This window comes from Aotus nancymaae, unplaced genomic scaffold (genome assembly GCF_030222135.1).
Source record: "Aotus nancymaae isolate 86718 unplaced genomic scaffold, 86718_ANA_hifiasm-v0.15.2.pri h1tg000016l, whole genome shotgun sequence".
Taxonomy (NCBI): Eukaryota; Metazoa; Chordata; class Mammalia; order Primates; family Aotidae; genus Aotus; species Aotus nancymaae.
The window spans coordinates 75620593-75644202 of NW_026988428.1; the positions used below are offsets into that span (position 1 = coordinate 75620593).

The 23610-nt window shown below is 36.0% G+C and overlaps 1 protein-coding gene across 1 annotated transcript in view; it reads right to left on the reverse strand.

Annotated features, from left to right (window-relative positions):
• The window catches only part of LOC105716703 (low-density lipoprotein receptor-related protein 6-like), a 134866-nt gene that overhangs the window by 12007 nt on the left and 99249 nt on the right, over nt 1-23610 (reverse strand). Inside the window, exons 14-16 of the mRNA XM_064376818.1 lie at nt 7909-8001; nt 4335-4418; nt 3675-3770 (exon numbers count right to left, since the gene is read on the reverse strand). The gene's annotated coding sequence lies outside the window, so the exon portion shown is untranslated. The remainder of the gene's footprint in view (nt 1-3674; nt 3771-4334; nt 4419-7908; nt 8002-23610) is intronic.

Here is a 23610-nt window from a genome sequence, read left to right on the forward strand (position 1 = left end):
CTCGGCACCTGTGTCCACCTCTGGTGGCTTAGGGCAGCTGGTGCTTCCTGTGGCGGAGTTGGGCCCCACTGCCCTTCCAGATGTGTCCTTCTCAGCCCTGCACTGGTCCAACTCTGAGCTGGAGAAGAGCTGGTTGAATGCCAAAGGACTAGATGTAAGCAGGTGTCAGCTTTGTGGCCATTGGAGTCTCAGGGATGGTGTCCGTGGTCTTGACCTTACGCTTTATGTGGTGAAGACTCAATGGCAGGTTGCCCTGGGAGCTGTGGTGGCTGTGAGAGTGATGCCCCACCCACTGCACTGACTCCACCAGGCCCAGTGGGGCACCAGGGGACTCTGCAGACTTCCTCCTGAGGATCCTTTAGGCTGCCCTGTCCAGTGCCATAATGATCAGCATTTATAAGTTCTGCAAAAGCTTCTTCCAGAGGCTCAACCAGGAATGGCCTCTGGGCCACAGAAGGAGATGAAGAGATGAGGACCCCATCTCTTCACAGGAGGGGAGTCAGGGCAGGAGACTGAGCCAAATGCCTTTTTCTCAGCACTGAGAGGAGGGTCCTTGATTCGCTTCCCTCCCAACTGCCAGTCTCAGGGCTATGGCTGCCTCTCTGGGCCACCTAAGTGTTCTAGAGGATTCTCACTTTCCCACCCCTCAAGTTCAAGACCAAAGATCTTAGAAAACTATAAATAAAAGATAGTTAAAATGATTAAATTATTTGTGTAGACACTTCACCAAAAAAGATATATAGATGTCAAAACAACAGTACAAAAATCATTGATTTTTCTCCAAAGTTTAGTTTTGGAGGATTGTGAGAAGAGGAAAGTCAGAGTGAAAGCAATAGTGTTTTGTGACTTGATCTCCATTTAGAATTTTCTCCTCCTCTGACTAGTTTCTTTTCCAGTCAGCTTATTACCTATTCACACACTCATTGCAAAATAAGCTCCATGAGGCTAGATACATTTTTTTCTATTTGGTTCACTAAAATGTCATTATCACTTAGAATAGTGTCTGTCATGCCACTGATGCTCAATAAGTATTTTTAAATGAATCATTCATTCATTCATTCAATGAATGTTTCTTGAAGGGGACCATATGTTAAGCATTACATAGATATCAGTATTGCCTAAAAGAGAGAAATACTGCCCTTAAGGGTCTCATAGTCCAGTTAGAGAGATAGCAAGTATACAGATTTGGATAAATGCTATATGGAATAAAAGTGGAATTATGAAAAGTCAAAGAAGGGTATTCTTTCAATACTTGGTTCAGAAATGAAAGTGGATTATGCAGAAAACTTTTTTGACTAGGATAACTCTGATGGGGATGGAGATAAGGAGAGGTTCCAGGTGAAAGAATAGCATAGACATGGAGGAGTGGTCAGCAGTGGTTGGCAGGGTTGTGAATGACTACAGAAGCCAAGTTTTCATAAGTAATATGGGAGAGAAATCAATATGCAAAATACAATTGTGATCATGGGTATGCAAAGAAAAGTTTAGTAACGAGGCACTAAGGAGATAGAATCATCAAAATTTGGTCAATTGGGCCAGATGTGGTGGCTCACACCTGTCATCCAACTACTTTGGGAGTCAGAGGAGAGGGTCACTTGAGTCCAGGAGTTTGAGACCAGCCTGAGCAACATAGTGAGAACTCCGTCTCTACAAAAAAAAACACAAAAATTAGTCAGGCATGGAGGCGTACACCTGTAGTCCCAGCCACTTTGGAGGCTAAGGTGGGAGCCTCACTTGAGTCTGGGAGGTTGTGGCGTCAGTAAGTTGAGATCACACCACTTCCCTCCAGCCTGTCTGACAGAGCGAGACCCCATCTCTAAAGGAAAGAAAAAGATTTGGTCAATTGTAGGATGACGGGAATAAAGAGCCAGATATCAATGATGATGTGTGGGCTTTTGCATTGGAAAACTTGAATCATGGTCCCACTCAGCAAGATGTGAAATGAAGGCAGAGGGTCATGATAGCAGAAGGATGGTAAATTAAGGAGTTCAGCTTTGGATAGTGAGTTTTCAATGCAATGCATGTGGAGAATTCTTGTGAGTTTTTTTTTTGAAACTTCAAATACATGAGTATGCAGATTAGGAAAGTGATTATGTTTGGATATATAAATTTGGGTGTCCGTTATGATATAAGTGGCAGTTGAAGCCATGGCAATAGATGACATCATTCATTGAGATGATAAAAATTAGTAATAGAGAAAGACCCAAAGGCAGATTCTGGATAAAAATTATTTGAAGATTAAACAACAACAATAACAACAACAACAACTAAAACCAAGTGGGAAATTAATGTAAAACATGAGAAATCTATGAGTGTTGTGATGGAATGCAAGGGAGGAATATTCCTTTCTCTTTCCACTCAGATACAGGTATGTCTAGTTTCATTAAATGGACTGCCTCCCACTTAACCCTCTGTTGCTTTCGTGTTTTGCTTTCTATGAGAACTGAGACAATATTAAGCTATTCTGCCCTTTCAATTATTGGTTGGTCTCAATTTTAACAAAGTACAAAGCTGTTGTTTACTTTGTGAGCATATTTAGACTTATTTTTATTAATGGTTATAGACAAGGATAGGATTTAAAAATATTAATGGCCCGTATGGCACAGGCCCAACCAACCTGAAAATATGCCAGTCGGTAACATTGGTTGTATCCTGGCTATCTATAAAACATTAAAAAAAAAGTTTCTTCAGTTTTGGTAAATTAAATGCTTCTTGGAGTTTAATCTAATTTTTCAAATGATTTATACTTTATTTAAGATTACAGTCCTTCATACTCTGTATTCCTCTTTCCTGGGTTATTTCTTATAGAATTTACCTTCCTCTAATGAACTATATATTTTTAAACATAATAAAAATAATCCTGTGTACAGTCTGGTGACTGGCTTTTTTTTAACTTAAAATGTGATTTGTTTACACACATTTTTATTATTTTTATTATTATTTATTTACACACATTTGTATTCTTACATAACAATATTATTAATACATATTAATACATATGTATTATTACTTCTGAATTAATCTAGAGCCTCTACACTGTATGTGTGGAGACTAATGGTCTGTATACATAATATAGCCATTATAAAGTATTCCTAAATGATATAACTAAATATATCAATATTTCAAGTCATTTTTAAAAGAACCATGGGCTTTGGGGCAGTCTTCCACCTGAACAGTTTTGAAGAACTCAAGTAACTAATTATGAATTATAATATTTTGTCTTCTTGAAGTAGTCATTAGGAGAAATGCTCTGGTTTATGGAAAATTAGACACAAGACTAGAAAAAAAAAATGTATTTTACAAAAATCTACCTAGGCTTGGAGCTACAGATTCAATTCTTTGCAGTAGTATGTGATAGTCCTCCCTGCTTAGGCCTCAGCAATTTTCTAGACAAAACATAGTTCTAATCATCTTGTAATTATCATTGTGGTTATCTGCAGCATGAAGGCATCTGCAGAATCAATGTCCTCTGAACATTACCTAACACAAACTTACAAAGTTCTTGCTATATGCAAGGTCCTAAGCACTTTATAAATATTAGCTTATTTATTTCATAAAATTAATCTATGAGTTAGATTTCGTCAATTCACAAATGAAGAAACACAGATACAAAGAATTTAAGTAACTTGCTTAAGCTAAGTCACACAGCTTAGTAGCAAAGTCAAGGGTCAAACCTAGTAGTTTGGCTCTGGAATCCATGCGCTAACGTTCTTGTTGAAGTTTACCTCAGATAGAGGTGTTGCCAGAGTCTGTGGTCTAGGTCAGCAAGCCTGAGGGTAGTAAAAAAAATAAAAATAAAAAATAGTAAAATATAAAAAATAGTAAAAATATAAAACAGCGCTGAGGCGCTACATTAATTCAAAAGTAATAAAAGTAGGGATGTGGGGTGCTACTTGTGCCTCCAGTTACCTGGAAAATTGCGTATTTTTCCTCATACATACATATCTTACCTTTGCCCCTGTATTTTCCTCTCTGGGATAATAACCATTCCTGTAGTTATCTCAATATGTTAATTAGCGCTGGGAACATTTATCTTCTGTGAATCATCAGGAAAGAACAGGTTGGAAAGGCCTCACGGAAATGTTTTCATTCTTTTTTTTTTTTTTTTTGAGACAGAGTCTCGCGCTATCGCCAGGCTGGCGTGCAGTGGCGCGATCTCGGCTCACTGCAACTTCCGTTTTCCGGTTTCAAGCAATTCTCCTGCCTCCTCCTCTAGAGTAGCTGGGACTACAGGCACGCACCACCACGCCCGGCTTTTTGTATTTTTAGTAGAGACGGGGTTTCAGCATGTCGGCCAGGATGGTCTCTATCTCTTGACCTCGTGATCCACCCACCTTTGCCTCCCAAAGTGCTGGGATTACAGACGTGAGCCACCGCACCCGGCCTGAAGGTTTTCATTCTTATTCTCAGCCTCAGACCTAAGCAAGTCAACAAATACAAAGAATTACTGAACATAGTGGGAATGAAGGTATATGAATATTTCTGTATTTCCATCTTGTCTTGAGAGTACTAATGTCCTGAATGTAAGAATGTTGAGATTTTGTCATTGCCTTTTAAGAAACCTATGAGAACTTCAGAAGTATAATTTAAACTGCATCCTAATGTATCTTTTAAAAGAAAAAAAAAAGCTCCTTAATAAGATTTTTCAAGTTACCCAATAAAGAAGGAATTACCTTAGTTATCTCAGTGGAGATTTTAAGAGCAGCATGGAACAGAGACTAGTTTTCCACTTGCAAAAAATTAGGAGTTTTGCAGAATTTAAAGGATCCAACATATGGGCATCCTACTTCTCTTAGAAAGCACCTGTTTTCTCTTAGAAATAGTACCTTCACTTCAAATTGTCATCAGTAGAAATTGAGGATAGCATAGCAAAATATGTTTTGGAGCCAGATAAAACTGGGTTTTGATATTTTCAATCAATAATTAGCTATGTAATAGTGGACCAATTCCTTAATTATCAGTCTGATAAAAATCTCAGTTATTGGGACTAAATCATATTGTATAAGTAAAGCCATTATCATATGGTAGGCATTCAATTTTAGGCAGTTACTATCAATTGTCCCCGTAGACATTAAGTATTTTCTAAATAATACTTTTTTTTTTGCAAAGTACACATTTTTCTTCTTGAGGTATGGATCTTTTCAACATGACAACTGCAGCCTGACTAGTTTCTCAGTTTGTTCCTGAGTGAGTCATTCAGCTAATTAAACATATTTACTGATTGTATACTTGGAGAAATTGTACCAAAGTAAGACCAGTCAGTAGGCTTTTATGGCTGTGACTTGGGCTAGTATGATGAAGTCAAGGCAAAAGATCAGGAATGCCTTCACATTTCTACTGGATTTATTTTCTTCAGAGGATATTTCTAGGACTTGACATGTGTTTTCCGTTTCTTTCTTTCTATATTTCATAAAGATATCCTTTTGCTATAGTCTGGTATTTCTCCCTTAGCATTTGAATTGAATCTTGGCTAGCTCCCAGTTGACTGTACTATATAGCATTTTCCAGCTGTTGGCTTATTTTCCCGGAGACATTCTCTGTTCCTACATCCTTTCTTCGAATAATGGCCTGGGAAGGGATCCTAGTAGTCAACTCTGTTAATTTTAAACTCAGTAGCTTTTATAATTGGTAGTTCGCTTTTCTACAGTAAAAATCACACAACTTAGTAGTTCTAAACAAGGGAAATGCCATGCATAGTGTAAGCAATTTTAGAAAAGACAAGATTGATGATATTAAGAAGTAATTGTAATTTTGAAAATAAGTGAGAATATTACACCCTACCCCCACAACTTTACTGTACCATTGAAGTACTCTTTAAGGCAGCAGCACTAATAACTTCAAAATTAGAGGCAAACACTTCTAATCGCTGGTAGGTTTTCCATAAATGAAATACCCATGTGGGCTGAGTGGGTGATAATATCTATTTAATGACAGTACTAATTCATTCAGTAATTTTATTTAATCTCTGTTTTTTTTTTTAATCAAAAACTTTTTGCTCGGATAACAGCTCTTTGAAGGAGTGCAACACTTTCTCTGTAATTCATATATTCTTTTGGACAGAGTTGCAAGCAGTATCTTCTGAATGTATTGTTGCAGTAAAATCAGGAAATATGTATTTAATTCTTTTGTAAATATCAGTAATATTTGTAACTAAGTGTAAGTATTCTACAGAGACTTTATTTCTTATGTTTAATTTTCTCTGAATGTTTGGTTTTTTCTTTCCCAAGGGAAGGATGAAGGGAAAATCTAATGAGATGATCACAGTCTGACATCAGAGAGATATTCTCATTTCCAGGCCTTTCTCTGGATTTGGGGAAAATAGCCACAAATTCAAAGCAGAAAGTCTTTAGTAAACAGTCAAGAAGAATTGTGTTTTATTTCTATCTAACATTCTATTTTCTTTCAGAATCAGATACATTTACTCCTTCAATTAAAGAGAAGTAATGTTTAGCTGTTTCTTCATTTTGATTCTAACATACTTGAGATCGCTGGACTATTCTTTATTGGATAAAAATATAATTTTTTTGACTGCTGGAATTAGTTCCTCCTGCACATTCATAAACCACTTTTTTCCCCTTCTACCATTTCATGACCAATCAGGGTATAGTGTCTCTCATCTTTTGTTCCACCCAGCACATAATGATTGGTTGTTGCTTAGTACATTTAAAAAACTTTATCAGTGTGAATATTTATGAATTTTTCTAGACTTGGAAATATAGAGAGGGTACCTAGACATTTGCAGTTTCAATGGTTAGCCCCATGATCTAAATCAAATACGTACTGTGTTGTATTTATCTTTAGGTCTTTACTATCCATCAGTGGGGATTCTAAATCACATACAAGTAGGTACATACTACAAGGAGATAATTTGAAAAAGAATTGGCTTGGGCTCAGTGTAAAGTATTTTTTCCCATTTTAAAGCATCTGATCCATGAAATTATAGGTTTTTAGAACTATAAAGAATGTTGCAGATCAGATGGTTCAAGTGTTTTGTTTTACAGTTGCTAAGTAAATTAAGAAACTCATACACCTGTTGATGGCAGAGATTAAACTCAGAATTAGGTCTTCTATTTCTAATTTTGGTCCTTTATACTATGCTGCTGTTTCGATTGCTTTTTTCTTTGCTGTGTTAAATGTTTGCTCTCTAATATGCATTGTATGCTGCAAGTTTGCAGTTAGCTGGCATGAGCTAACTGTTTCATGCTGTTTCATGCCTCTATATTTGCATGTGCTGTATCTTTTGTCTGGATTACCCTTAACTCTACTCTTCATCTGGTTAAACCCTATTCATTAATTTTTAGATAATTAGAGCATTCATTTATTTATTCATGCATTCACTGATTTAATCTTTCATAAACCATGTGTCATTTTCTATATAGTGACTGGCTATATCATGAATAGGAAGGTGGATGTGGTTCCTTCTCACAAAGCATGTGTATCTTCTTTACAATTCAGCTTAAATGTTACCACATTCAAATAGCTTTCCCTGGTGTGTTAGGGTCCTCTAGAGAAACAGACCAGGAGAATACACAAATACACACGTGTGTGTGTATGTATATAAGTGTATATATACACATATATATTTATATGTAAATATATATAACATTTACATTTATTTACACACATGTATACGTGTGTATAATGTATATATTTTTATACATATGAAATACATATGTAAAATATATATATTCTACCAATCTCTCTCCATATATTTGTATATATTGACCAGTAAATTTACACACATGTATACATATATAGAAGACACCCACATATGTAAATGTGTGTACAACTACATATACACGTTTATGCATATATACATATATATGTATAACTGTATATACATACACACATAAAAATAAATATATATATAATTACATATTTATTTCTTTATTATGGGAATTGGCTTACTTGGCTGTGGGAGCTGAGAAGTCCCACAATATGGTAAATGCAAGCTGGAGACCCAGGAGAGCTGGTGGTGTAGTTTAGTGCCAGTCTGAAGGCCTGAGAACAAGAAGAACTGATAGTGTAACTCTCAGTCAGAGTCTGAATGCCTGAGAATCTGCAGGGAGGTGTGTGGAGGGTGGGGACTACTGGTGTAAGTCCCAAATTCTGAAGGCCTGAGACCAGGAGCTTTGATATTCAAGGGTAAGAGAAAATAGAAATGTGTCCCAGCTCAGGAAGAGAGAATCTATCTTATGTTTTCGTTTCATTCTCTCTGGATCTTCAATAGATTGTATGAGGCCTACTCACGTTGGTAAGGCCAGATCTTCTGTACTTTGTCTAATATGTTCAAGTTCTAATCCAAATGTTAATCTCCTCTGGAAATAGGCTCACAAACACACCCAGAAATAATGTCTTACCAGCTACCTGGGCATCTGTTATTCCACTAAAATTGCCATGTACAATTAACGATCAAACCCAGCAAATTCTTTCCCCCTTTATCTGAATTAGAAACCACTCTTCTTTGCCCCACAATGTGCCATTTCTTCAGAGTGTAAACTCCTTGAGGGTAGGAATAGACTTTTTTTTTTTTGTCTATCCCAGGTCCTGGAGTTATGGTGGTGCTTTAGAAGTGTTTGTTGAATGAATAAAGAAATAGAGAAATAGCTAAATATATAACTCTCTTCTTGATTATCGTAGGTTATATGTTGAAATTATTTTTTATATTTTCCTATTGGACTCAGTTTTTTCTCCTTTGTTAACAGGGCTCCATAGGGCTCAAATATAAACAACAGCAACTGTGTATATACCACAACAACCAAAGTGACTGCCACCTTCTATACCAAGACATTTTTCTTTATTTATGAGAGGAATTATGCTAATTCTGATCTCAAACTGGGTGAAGATAAATGAATTAATGAACAATCTGGTGTGCCTACTACAGGGAAATATTTCTTTGCTTTGCTCCATTTGTGATATTAATTACATGTGTAAGGGAGCTTGTAATTTGATGTAGACATTTTTAGTGTCTTAGAGTTTCAACTGCATGGGAAGGAGATTGACAAAAAACTTTGATTCTTTATTTATTTTTATTTTTTAGAAAGCATCTCACTCTGTCACACATGCTGGAGTACAGTGGTATGATTCTGGCTCACTGCAGCCTCGACCTCCATGTGTAAACGATCTTCCCACCTCAGCCTCCTGACTAGCTGGGACTACAGGCATGTGCCACCACACCCGCGTAACTTTTTTTTTTTTTTTTTTTTTTTTTTTTTTTGTAGAGACAGGATTTCACCATGTTGACCAGGTTGGTCTCGAACTCCTGAGCACAAACAATCCACCTGCCTCAGCTTCCTAAAGTGCTGGAATTACAGGTATGAGCCACAGTACCTGGCTGCTTCTTTGTTTTTTTAATTCAGATTTCAAACGCATTTTATTTTTATGGAAAAATAAACGTTATAATTCAGGAATAAGTAATGACGTTCCTTCTTTCTCTATTGTAGCTGGATTTCTTTGCAACACATCACATTTCCTATATATTTTGTGAAGAAAAGGCCAATACATTTAAGTTTTTTTTTTTTTAAGAAAAGAAAGGAAGAAAGAAAGAGAGAAAGAAAAAAAAAGAATGAAGAAGAGGAAGAAAAAGGAAGAGAAAGAGGGAGAGAGAACGTGAGTATTGCTTTATTGCCCAGGCTAGAATGCAGTCTAAAAATGGGAATTGAAAACCTCTTTTATGCCAATAAATGTGCTTAACAATGGAGACAGGAAGGAATAAGGGAAGAAAATAACAAACAAGCAGCCAACCAATATTTCATTTAAACCTATGAAATGCTATGCAATTATTGAGCAGTGATTTACTTCCAATTATGTAGTCACTTTTGGAATAAGTGTGATATGGTACTGATAAGAATGTATGTTTTGTGTATTTGAAGTGGAGAGTTCTATAAATGTTTATTAAGTTTACTTGTTCCGGGTCTGAGTTCAAGTCCTGGATATCCTTGTTAATTTTCTATCTCTTCGATCAGTCTAATATTGACAATGTGATATTACAGTCTCCCACTATTATTGTGTGGGAGGCTAAGTCTCTTTATAAGTCATTAAGAACTTGTCTTATGTATCTGGGTGCTCCTGTATTGGGTACATGTATATATAGGATCGTTAGCTCTTCCTGTTGCATTGATCCTTTTACCATTATGTAATGTCCTTCTTTGCCTCTTTTGATCTTTGTTGCTTTAAAGTCTATTTTATCAGAGGTGAGAATTGCAACTCCTGCTTTTTATTTATTTATTTATGTTTGCTCTCCGTTTGGTTGGTAAATCTTCCTCTGTCCCTTTGTTTTGAGTCTTTGTGTATCGTTGCATGTGAGATGGGTCTGGATACAGCGTACCGATGGGTTTTGGCTTTTTATCCAGTTAATAATATATATGAGTTTAATACTGCCATTTGATGCTAGCTGGATATATTTTTGGAAAGGCTGATACTGGTTGCTCCTTTATATGTCTAGTGCTTCTTTCAGAAGCTTCTGCAAAGCAGGCCTGGTGATGGTGAAATCTCTAAGTACTTGCTTGTTTGCAAAAGATTTTATTTTTCCTTCGCTTTTGAAGCTCAGTTTGGATATGAAATTCTGGGTTGAAAGTTCTTTTCTTTAAGGATGTTGAATATTGGCCCCCACTCTTTTCTGGCTTGTAGGCTTTCTGCTGAGCATTTAAGTTTTTAAAAGTGATATTCAGGTGATGTGCATTATAAACCAAGATGGCCCATGACATGACTCCTTCCACATGCTTTTCTTTGAGAAGTATATTAAGTACCTGCAGATGGAATGAGCCTAATTTCTGTTATTCCCATTTGATCACTTGCAGAGTTTAAACATTTTCACAAATAATACAAAAATAAATTGTTTAAAAATAAAACCAATATAGATGCATATTGAATAAAACGTGACTCCACAACCCCATCTAATTTCCCTCCTCTCTCCAGTATAAACTGTTGATAATTTCATTTCTATCTTTCCATATTATTTTCCCCAACATTTGCTACAAATAATGCTACAGTAACCTTTTTTATGCTTATATCTTGGTGAATGTGTTTGAATATTTCTTTAAGAGAGAAATCTCAAAGAGAAATTTCTGTGCCAAAAAAATGCACTTCTAAAATCTTGAATAATATAAATAAATATTTACCATCTATAAATGCTGCCAATTATTAGTCACACCTATTTCTTCAAACCCTACCTAATATTAGATATTGATTTCTAATAGGCACTGATGTCTTTTTATTATTGTTTTAATTAATACTTTCAGTATTACCTGGTAGACAGACTATCTTTTCTGTTATTTATTGGTTATACACTCTCCTGTGATTGGCTGTTTTCTATATTCATGATTTTTCTACTTGCTTGCTTTCCTCCTTTATGTGATTATAAAAAATAATTTGTCTTTCACTACTATTACTTTAAATTTTTGCTTTTTTAAAAATACAGATGGTACATATGTAGGATTGTTACATGAGTATATTGGACCCAGGTAGACAGCATAATAGCTAATAGGTTGTGTTTCAACCCACACCCACATTCTTTACTCCCCGTCTAGTAGTCCATAGTGTTTATTATTTTTATGTTTATGACTGTTTGCTCAGTATTTAGTTTCTGCTTATAAGTGAGAACATGCGGTATTTGATTTTCTCTTTCTGTGTTAATTTGCTTAGAATTATGGCCTCCAGCTCCATCCATATTACTGCAAAGGACATGATTTCATTCTTTTTTATGGCTGCATAGTATTACATGGTATATATGTACCCAATTTTTTTTTTCCATTTCACCGTTGATGGGCACCTAGGTTCATTTCATGTGTTTGCTATTGTGAATAATATGGCAACGAATGTATGAGTGTGTGTCTTTTTGGTACAAGGATTCATATTCCTTTGGGTGTATACCCAGTAATAGGATTGATGGTCAAATGGTAGCTCTGTTTTAAGTTCTTTGAGAAATCTCCAAACTGCTTCCCACAGAGGCTGAACTAATTTACATTCCCACCAACAATGTGTAAGCACTTCCTTTTCTTCATAGCCTAGCCAGCATCTGTTGTTTTTTGACTTTTTAATAATAGCCTTTCTGAATTATGTGACATGGTATCTGTGGTTTTGATTTGCATCTCTCTGATGATTAGTGATGTTAAGCATGTTTTCATATGTTCATTGGTTACGCATATGTCTTCTTTGGAGAAGTGTTCATGTCTTTGACCCATTCTTGATTTGACTCTTAGCCTAGATGTTACTGGTGTATAGAAGTCTACTGATTTTTGTACATTAATTTTGGGTCCTGAAGTCCTGTTATCAGTTATAGTAGCTTTTGTCAGAGTCTTTAGGGTTTTCAAAATTTAGAATCATATTATCAACTAAGGGAGATAGTTTGACTTCTTTTCCTATTTGGATGCCTTTTATTTTTTTCTCTTTTCTGATTGCTAGGCTAGTACTTTCAGTACTGTGTTTAATAAGAGTGGTAAGAGTGGGCATCCTTGTACCAATTCTCAAAGGAAATGCTTCCAGGTTTTATCCATTCAGTAATAAGTTGGCTATGGGTTTGTCATAGATGGCTCGTATTATTTTGAGGTATATTCCTGTGTGCCTAGTCTGCTGAAAGTTTTTATCATGAAGGGATGCTGGATTTTGTTGAAAAATTTTCTGTCTATTAAGGTGATTATATGGTTTTTGCTTTTAATTCTTTTTATGTGGTAAATCACATTTATTGATTTGCCTATGGTGAGCCAACTTTGCTTCCCAGGAATGAAGCCCACTTGATTGTGATGAATTAACTTTTTGATTGTGCTGCTGGATTTAGTTTGCTAGTATTTTGTTGAGGATTTTTGCATCTATGTTCTTCAGGGATATTGGCCTGAAGCTTTCTTTTTTCATTTTGTCTCTACCAGATCTGGGTATTAGGGTGATCCTGGCTTTATGAAATGAGTTAGGGAGAAGTCCCTTGATATGGTTTGCCTGTGTCCCCACCCAAATCTCATCTTGAATTGTAGCTCCCACAATTCCCACGTGTCATTGGAAGGACCTGGTGGGAGGTAATTAAATAATAGAGGTGAATCTTTCCTGTGCTATTCTTGTGATAGTAAGTCTCATGAGATCTATGGTTTTATAAGGAGGAGTTTCCCTGCACAAATTCTCTCTTTTCTGCCACCGTGTAAGACATGTCTTTTGCTTTTCACCATGATTTTGAGGCCTCCCCAGCCACATGGAACTGTGAGTCCATTAAACCTCTTTTTCTTCATAAATTATCCAATCTCAGGTATGTCTTTATCAGCAGCCTGAAAACGGACTAATACAGTAAATTGGTACCAGGAGAGTGAGGTGCTGCTGTAAAGATACCCAAAAATGTGGAAGCAACATTGGATCTGTGTAACAGGCAGAAGTTTTAACAGTTTGGAGGGCTCGGAAGAAAGCAGGAAAATGCAGGAAAGCTTAGAACTTCCTAGAGACTTCTTAAATGGCTTTGACCAAAATACTGATAATGATATGAACAATGAACAGTGAAATCCAGGCTTATGTAGTCTCAGATGGAGATGAGGAACTTGTTGGGAACTACAGTAAAGGTGACTCTTGCTATGTTTTAGCAAAGAGGCTGGTGTCATTTTGTCCCTGCCCTAGAGATTTGTGGAACTTAAAACTCGAGGGAGATGATTTACGGTATCTGCAGAAGAAATTTCTCAGCAGCAAAGCATTCAAGAGGTGACTTGGATGCTGTTAAAAACATTCAGTTTTAACAGGGATACAGAGCATAAAAGTTCAGAGTATTTGCAACCTGACAATATAATAGAAAAGGAAAACCTATTTTTTGAAAATAAATTTAAGCCTGCTGCAGAAATTTGCACAAGTAACAAGAAGCCAAATGTTGATCACCAAGGTAATGGGAAAAATGTCTCCAGGGCATGTCAGAGACCTTTGCAGCAACCCATCACAGGCCCAGAGGCCCAAGAGGAAAATGTAGTTTTATGGGCTGGGCCCAGAGTCCCCCTGCTGTGTGCAACCTAGAGACTTGGTGCCTTGTGTCCCACCTGCTCTAGCCATGGCTGAAAGAGTCCAGGTTACAGCTCAGGCCATGGCTTTAGATGGTGGAAACCCCAAGCCTTGGCAACTTTCCACATGGTGTTGAGCCTGTGGGTATACAGAAGTCAAGATTTAAGGTTTGGGAGCCTCCACCTAGATTTCAGAAGACGTATGGAGACATCTGGAGGTCCAAGCAGAAGTTTGCTGCAGAGGAGGGACCCTCATGGAGAACCTCTGCTAGGGCAGTATAGAAGGAAAATGTGTTGAAGCCTCCACACAGAGACTCTACTGGGCATTGCCTAGTGGAGCTGTGAGAAGAGGGCCACCATCCTCCGGACCCCAGAATGGTAGATCCACCAATGGCTTACATCATTTGCCTGGAAAACCCACAAACACTCAACGCCAGCCTGTTAAAGCAGAAGGGAGGCTGTACCCTGCAAAGCCACAGGGTCGGAGATGCCCAAGACCATGGAAACCTACCTCTTGCATCATTGTGACCTGGATATGAGACATGGAGTCAAAGGAGATCATTTTGGAGCTTTAAGATTTGACTACCTCATTGGATTTCAGACTTACATGGGGCCTTTAACTCCTTTCTTTTGACCAATTTTCCCCATTTGAGACAGCTGTACTTACACAAAGCCTGTATCCCTATTGTATATAGGAAGTAACTAACTTGCTTTCGATTTTACAGGCTGATAAGTGGAAGGGACTTGCCTTGTCTCTGATGAGATTTTGGACTATGGACTTTTGAGTTAATGGTGAAATCAGTTAAGACTTTGGCGGACTGTTGGGAAGGCATGACTGGTTTTGAAATGTGAGTACATGAGATTTGGGAGGGGCCAGTAGTGGAATATGATTTGGCTTGATCACCACCCAAATTTCATCTTGAATATAGCTCCCACAATTCCCATGAGCCATGGAAGGGACCTGGTAGGAAGTATTTGAATAATGGGGGTGGGTCTTTCCTGTGCTGTTCTCGTGATAGTGAATGAGTCTCACAAGATCTGATGGTTTTATAAAGGGGGAGTTTCCCTGCATAAATTCTCTCTTTTATGCCATCATGTCAGATGTGCCTTTCGCCTTTTAGCATGATTGTGAGGCCTCCACAACCACGTGCAACTGAGTCCATTAAACCTCCTTTTCTTTGTAAATTACCCTGTCTCTGGTATGTCTTTATCAGCAATGTGAAAATGGACTAATACACCCCTCCTCCTTGATTTTTTGTAATAGTTTCAGGAGGATTGGTACCAGTTGTTCTTTTTGCATCTGGTAGAAGTTGACTCTGAATCCATCTAGTCCAGGGCTTTTATTGGTTGGTATTTTTAAAATTAGGGACTCAATTTCAGAGCTCAATGCTATTCTATTTAGGTTTTCCAGTCTCTTTCTGATTCAATCTTGGGAGATTGTATGTTCCAGGAATTTATGCATTTCCTCTAGATTTTCAATTTATGTGCATCCCATGTTGTTTATAGTATTCTTTGAGGATCTTTTGTATTTCTGTGGAACCAGTTGTAATGTCATCTTTGTGATTTCTGATTGTACTTATTTGGATTTTCCCCTTTTTTTTCTTTGTTAAGTTAGCTAGCAATGTATCAATCTTGTTTATTTTTTCAAAAAACAAAAAAACCCAACTTGGTTGCATTGATCCTTTGTGTGTATTTTTGCATCTCAGTTTCATAAAGTACTTCACTAATTTAGGTTATCTGTTTTCTTTTGCTTGCTTTGGGATTGGTTCTCTCTTTTTTTTTTCTAGTTCCTTAGGTCAAAAGTTAGACTGTTAATTTCAGATCTTTCTTTTTGTTGTTTTGGTTGTTAATTATAGATAGCTTGCAAATATTTTCTCCTATTCTGTGGGTTGCCTTTTCACTTTGGTGATTGTTTCCTCTGCTGTACAGAAGATTTTTAACTTGATGTGATCCTATTATTCCATTTTTGTTTTGTTTTCCTGTGCTTTTGGAGTGTTACTCAATAAATCTTTTCCCAATGTAATGTCATGGAGTGTTCCCCAATCTTTTTGTAGCAGTTTCATAGTTTGAGGTCTTAGATTTAAAATAGCATTTAATCCATTTTGATTTTATTTTTATATATGGCAAGAGATACGGTCCTAACTTCATTCTTCTGCCTATGGATATCCAGTTTTCCCAACACCATTTATTAAAGAGACTGTCTTTTCCCCAGTGTATGTTCTTGACTCCTTTGTCGAAAATGAGTTCACTGTGTGGATTTATGTCTGGGTTCTCTATTCTGTTCCATTACTCTATGTGTCTTTTTTTTTTTTTAATGCCAGTACTATGTCATTTTGGTTACTCTGTAGTATAATGTGAAATCAGGTAATGTGATTCTTCCAGTTTTGTTCTTTTTTGCTTACAATAGTTTTGGCTATTCTGGGTCTTCTGTAGCTCCCGGTACATTTTAGAAGTTTTTTTCTATTTCTGTGAGGAATGCCATTGATATTTTAATTGAGATTGCATTGAATCTGTAGATTGTTTGGGGAGTATAGACATTTTAACAATGTTGAACCTTTCAATCTATGTGTATGAAATACCTTTCCATTTTTTGGTGTCCTCTACAATTTTTTGCATCAATGTTTTATAGTTTTAATAGCTTTTCTTGTAGAGATCTATTACTTCTTTAATTCCTAGGTACTTTTTTTATTTGTAGCTTTTGTAAATGGGATTACTTTCTTGATTTCCATTTCAAATTGTTCACTGTTGGCATATAGAAATGCTACTGATTTTTGTATGTTTATTTTGTATCCTGTACAAAGTAGCCACACAAAAGAGTATATAGGCTGTGGTTACACAAAAATTTCACTGATATATACCACACTGTACTTATCAGTTAAATTTAAAGGTAAATTTTAAAAATAATTTATTGTAATAAATTTTAAAAATGTTAGTATATATGAACTAACACCTATTTTGCATATATATATACTAACACTTTATACTAAAAATAAGCTATTCTCTCTCTATATATATATACTAGTATAAGTTAGTATATATATGTATACACACACACAGTGTACACATATATGCACACATATATATACATGTAGTATACTAGTATACATTAATATGTGTGTGTGTATATATATATAATATATATGTAAAAATAACACTAACATTTTTTGGATAAAATGGGGTTTGCATATGACCAGTGAATTGGAAGAATCTTTACTTGATTATTACATTTTTTATCTTACTGAAATACTGCTTAAATCACAAAGAGAATAAATTTGATGTCCTTTCTATAAAAATAAAATGTTACTAGAGTTATAGAGTGAAGAACATGAATAAAGGATAAATTTAGGTAATATAATTGCAAACAGTTCCTCAGTAATAAACTGAAATATATTAGTTTTGATATATTTCAAATCAGTTTTTACAAAATTGTACTCTATACTTTCTTTCAATATCTTTATTCTGATTATTATTAATTATTTGTTTTATTCATTCAACAAACAACTTTGGGTATTTTCTATAGGTCAGGAACTATGTATGGCATCAAAGATACAGAAATGTTTTTAAAGTATCAGCTTTCAACGAACTCAGTTGAAGGGAAGATTTTTTAAGTGAAGCAGATTGAAATATGAAATATTACTAGTGCTGTAATTGTGTCATGAAAGGATCAGATGAGTGGCATATAACATCTTGAGGTCATAAAAGCTTCCCTGTAGGAGGTAATAATTGACGTGAAGTAGAGGACAAGCAGGAATTACGGGGGCTGAAAGTAGGTAAGACTCACGTAGATGGAGTGAAGAACATGAATAAAGGACAGATTTAGGTATTATAATTGCAAATAGTTCTTGGATAATAAAAGAATGTGACTAGAAATGGATTTGGACAGGCATGAAGCTTCATGAGGGTCTTTTGCACTATGTTAAAAATGTTTAGATTTCCCCGAAAGGCAAAGAAAATGATTAGATTATTTTAAATGAGGGACCAATATGACTCATGTTATATGAGCAGATATGGATTTTAGAGAGGTCAATCTGAGTAACCCAGAAAGTGCATGGGGGAATGTAAAGGAAATTGTTTTAGGAGTCAAGGTTAGTGACAATGACTGTGCAAACTAGCATCATGGAAAAAAGCAACAATGGGTAGGAAACCTATGTGAGAAATAGTTATGGTGTCGAATTGCTGGAATCTGCATTTGATTGAGTGGTTGAGGGAGAGGAGAAAATCTGTAATTTCATATCATATCAGGCTTCACACCTTGGTGAATATAATTCTGTTAAATATTATAGAAAACACAAGAAGAACACTAAACTATGCCTTGCTTGTTTTGATAATGGTGGTGATTCAGATGCTTTGTGTTATGTCACTGGAGACGACTAGATAGAACTCAATTGGTCTGTGTCTCCAGAGTGAGCTTTTAGTAATAGACATAGACCATGTATATGGAAAAATGACATGTCTGAGATCAAGGGAGCTACCTAGGCTGGATATATGAATTATGGCTTTGCCAATTAATATAGCAAGTATTTGAAAACATGGTAAGGAAAGAAGAGCCAGATGATGGAAAAGCTTTGTAAAATCAGGCAGTAGTATATTATGTTAGAAGAGAAGGGGTCAGAATAATGATCTTTAGGATGTCAACATTTAGAAATAAAATATGAGTAAATAGCAAAAAAAAAAAAAAAAGATATTTTGATGAAACAAGTAGGAGGGAATCCAATATAGTAGAGCATCTTGGAGAGTAAGCTAAATATAGTTTAGTGAGCTAAATGGTGAAAGTAGATTGCAATAACTAAAACCTATTGGCCAATTAGGAAACAGAGACAGTGAGTATAAAAAATTATTTTTTAAATTATGGCTAAGAAAAAAATTTAACCAATAATTGAAAGTGTGTAGAGATACATGATTCTTATATGTTACTAAAGGAAGTATAAATTGGTACAACCACTTTGTGAAACAGTTTGATTTTATCTTCTAAAGCTGAACCTGGCTCAGGAATTCTAACTCCACATATCCAAGAGAAATATTTGCATAAGTACAACCATGCAAATGTTTACAGCAGTGCTGTTAACAATTTGAAACATCTCAAAACTATCCAAATAACCATTAATGGGGTAATGATTGCAAATCCTCCAACAAATACACAGATACCCATCTATCTCAGAAAAAAAATTTCTCTTCCCACTGAATAAGTCTGAAACTCTCACCCCTAGTGTTGATTTCAGCCCTACTATGAACAAGCCAGAAGGTGAGGGGATTTATGCCTGATGGTCACTATTTCTATGTGAAGTAGCAAAGGAGGGGTAGGATAATATTAATCTAAGTTATCTACTGCTCCTCCTTGATTCTCCCAGAGGAACATGACAATATGAGGTAAAAATAAATACCAAATTTTCTGTACAACATTATACAATTTTATAAAGTTAAAACATTAAAAACAAAAAATAATGTTAAGGAATAACAAAGCAATAAAGTATGTATAAAATAAATCAAGGGAATTAATCACATAAATTCGGTATGATAGTTACATTTTTGAATAAGGTAGAAGGATGGGAAGGAGTGAAATATGCAAATAGATAAATATAATGATTATGGTTCTAGCTACAGTTTTGGGTAACAACTAACAAAGTAAGTAACCAAATAAACAAAAGTTCTTGGAGCAATGATGAAAGTGTCTTATGAATGAATTATTGTTAATAATCCATCTGGGGCACCTCAGGGTCTAAAAGCTAAAAAGAGACAACTCTGTTATAAAGGGCAGGAAAAAGAAATAATAGAAATCTGGGAAGCAGGAGTGGCTTGAGATTACTATACACAAGAGAAGAGAAACATTGGAGGGAAAATGTTGGAGGAACATGATATAGAAGAGAAGTGGAATAGCTAGAGATGATGATTCTTTAGGATACAACAGAGGGGGAATCCACACTAGGGATGGAATTTTCAGAGTTGTTCAGTGGGAAGAATTTTTTTTTTTTCTGAGATAGATGAATGGGTACCTGTGTGTTTGTTGGAGGACAAGCAAGAAATTTATGCCTGATGGTGACAATTTCTATCTAAAGTAGCAGATGAGGGCATTTTCTGAAAGGGAGCATCAAGGAGGTACAGTAGATAATTTAGAAAAATGTTACATAATTGAAATAACTGTTGAATTGAGAAAAAAACGATACGATAAGTAGGTTGTATACTGTTGAGGGGCTAAATGATCATACAAACCACAATTTGGAGGTGAATTAATCTGCATCTGTACAGTTTTGTGATTTTTTTTTGTTTTGTTTTGTTTTGCCAGCAGGCTTTCAGACGCTTTTGTGAAGATGAGATGGTGAGTGACAGAATGTTTCAGAACTGGCTGTTTTTAGATGAATAATACGCATTACATAAAGACTATGGTACAAGATTGTTAGATGTCCTGCCAAAGTTATAAAGTGCTACATTATGTGGACTGCGGTGGGCAATAAGAAAAGGAGAAGAGAATTGACTAATTACAAGGAAATAGTAGTAGTTAGAAACCAGATGTCTTTCATGTGTCTTTTAATTTCGGGTCTAGAATATAGATATTGGAGTGGATTGCTGCATGGAGCAATAACTGCATTTGTTATAATTGGGAATGTTAAGAGATTATGCAATTGATGTTGGTAGATTTTTACGAGTAGAATCAAATTTGAATGAACAATGGTGAATAGAAGCAGAATTGTTTTTGTGTGTGTGTGTGTGTGTGTACTGGGATTATAGGTGTGAGCCACTATGCTCGGCTGCATTAATTATATTTTTTAATCCTTCTAAGTTTTAAAGGTAGTATTAACACTATTTCACAATTGAGGCTATACAAGTTTAATAACTTGCCTAGAATCCAGGTTACCATGACTATGTTCATTCTACCTATCCCTCAGGTCAGTTTTAGTTTAGTAAACTTAGGTCATTTTTAAAAAGGCAAAATTAAAGCTCCAATTTTCTCATAAAGTACAAAGAAAGTAAAGATAACTAGACTTACACATAATTCTGTCCTTTAATTTTTTTCTATACTTTAAATTAATTTTTATATCTACAAATAAAAATACTTAAAAACAATTGATCATATTGCACATGTGGTTTTGCATTCTGCCATTTTCATTTAATCATGATGTGAATGCTTCTCTGTGTTGTAAATTTTTTTTGAGACAGAGTTTCACTCTTGTTGCCCAGGCTGGAGTGCAATGGCACGATCTCGGCTCATCACAGCCTCCCTCTCCTGGGTTCAAGCATTTCTCTTGCCTCTGTCTCCCAAGTAGCTGGGATTGCAAGCATAAGCCACTGCACCTGGTGTTTGTTTGTTTGTTTGTTTGTTTGTTTTTTTGGAAGAAAGAAAGAAAGAAAAAAAAGAATGAAGAGGAAGAAAAAGGAAGAGAAAGAGAGAGAAAGAATGGGAGTATTGCTTTCTTGCCCAGGCTAGAATGTAGTTTAGTAATGGGTATTGAAAACCTCTTTTATACCAATAATTATACTTAATGATGTAGACAGGGAAGGAATAAGGGAAGAAAATAACAAACAAGCAGCCAACCAATAATTCATTTAAACCTATGAAATGCTATGCGATTACTGAGGAGTGATTTACTTCCATTTATGTAGTCACTTTTGGAATAGGTGTGAGGTGGTAATGTATGTTTTGTGTATTTGAAGTGGAGAGTTCTATAAATGTTTATTAAGTTTACTTGTTCCGGGTCTGAGTTCAAGTCCTGGATGTCCTTGTTAATTTTCTGTCTCGTTGATCTATAGAATCATTAGCTCTTCTTGTTACATTGATCCTTTTGCCATTATGTAATGTCCTTCTTTGCCTCTTTTGCTCTTTGTTGCTTTAAAGTCTACTTTATCAGAGGCGAGAATTGCATCTCCTGCTTTTTATTTATTTGTTTATTTTTATTCTCATGTTTGATTGGTAAATCTTCCTCCTTCTCTTTGTTTTGAGTCTTTGTGTATCGCTGCATGTGAGATGGGTCTGGATGCAGCATACCGATGGGTTTTGGCTTTTTATCCAATTAGAATATATATAAGTTTAATACTGCCATTTGATGCTAACTGGCTGTTTTGCCCATTAGTTGGTGTAAATTTTTCATTGTGTTAATGCTCTTTGCTTTTTGATATATTTTTGGAAAAGCTGATATTGGTTGTTCCTTTATATGTATAGTACTTCTTTCAGAAGCTCTTGTAAAGCAGGCCTGGTGGTGGTGAAATCTCTAAGTACTTGTTTGTTCGCAAAAGGTTTAATTTTTCCTTCTCTTGTAAAGCTTAGTTTGGCTGGATGTGAAATTCTGGGTTGAAAGTTCTTTTCTTTAAGGATGTTAAATATTGGTCCCCACTCTTTTCTGGCTTGTAGGGTTTCTGCTGAGAGATCTGCTGTAAGTCTGATAGGTTTCCCTTTATGGGTAACCTGACCTTTCTCTCTGGCTGCCCTTAGTATTTTCTCCTTCATTTCAAACTGAATAAATCTGGCGATTATGTGCCTTGGGGTTGGTCTTCTTGAAGAATATCTTTGTGGTGTTCTCTGTATTACCTGGAGTTGAATATTACCCTGCCTTGCTAGGTTGGGAAAGTTTTCCTGAATGATATCCTGAAGAGTATTTTCCAACTTGGATTCATTCTCTTCATCACATTCAGGTACACCTATCAAATGTAAGTTAGGTCTTTTCATATAGTCCCATATTTCCTGGAGACTTTGCTCATTCCTTTTTATCCTTTTTTCTCCATTCTTGTCTTCTCATTTCATTTCACTAAGCTGGTCCTCGACAGCTGATATCCTTTCTTCTGCTTGATCAATTCGACTGTTTAAACTTGTGCATACTTTGCGAAGTTCTCGTGTTGTGTTTTTCAGCTCCATCAATTCACTTATATTCCTCTCTAAATTGTGCATTCTTGTTAACATTTCGTCAAACCTTTTTTCAAGGTTCTTAGTTTCTTTGCATTGGGTTAGAACAAGTTCTTTTTTTTTTTTTTTTTTTTTTTTTTTTTTTTTTGAGACGGAGTTTCGCTCTTGTTACCCAGGCTGGAGTGCAATGGCGCGATCTCGGCTCACCGCAAACTCCGCCTCCTGGGTTCAGGCAATTCTCCTGCCTCAGCCTCCTGAGTAGCTGGGATTACAGGCACGCGCCACCATGCCCAGCTAATTTTTTTTTTTGTCTTAGTAGAGACGGGGTTTCACCATGTTGACCAGGATGGTCTCGATCTCTTGACCTCGTGATCCACCCGCCTCGGCCTCCCAAAGTGCTGGGATTACAGGCTTGAGCCACCGCGCCCGGCCAAGTTCTTTTAATTCACAGAAGTTTCTTATCACCCACCTTTTGAAACCTGCTTCTGTTATTGGAACACACTCGTTCTCCATTAAGCCTTGTTCCGTTACTGATGAGGAATTGTGATCCCCTGAAGAGGGAGAGAGACTCAGTTGTGTAAGAAGTCGCTGATGAATTCTTTTTAACAGAGCCATACACTTTGTGCTTTTACATTTTTTATTCTTGACTTTTTGGAAGAAATTGCTATTTCTTTCAAGGAATCTTAACTTTCCTTCTGCACGTTAGAAATAGCTGCATAAGCTCTTTCCTTGTGTGTTTTCAATGAATTCATTATAGACTTATATGTAGAGATAAATCCCTTTAACTCTAAATGCAAATATCAATCACAACCTTGAAATAAT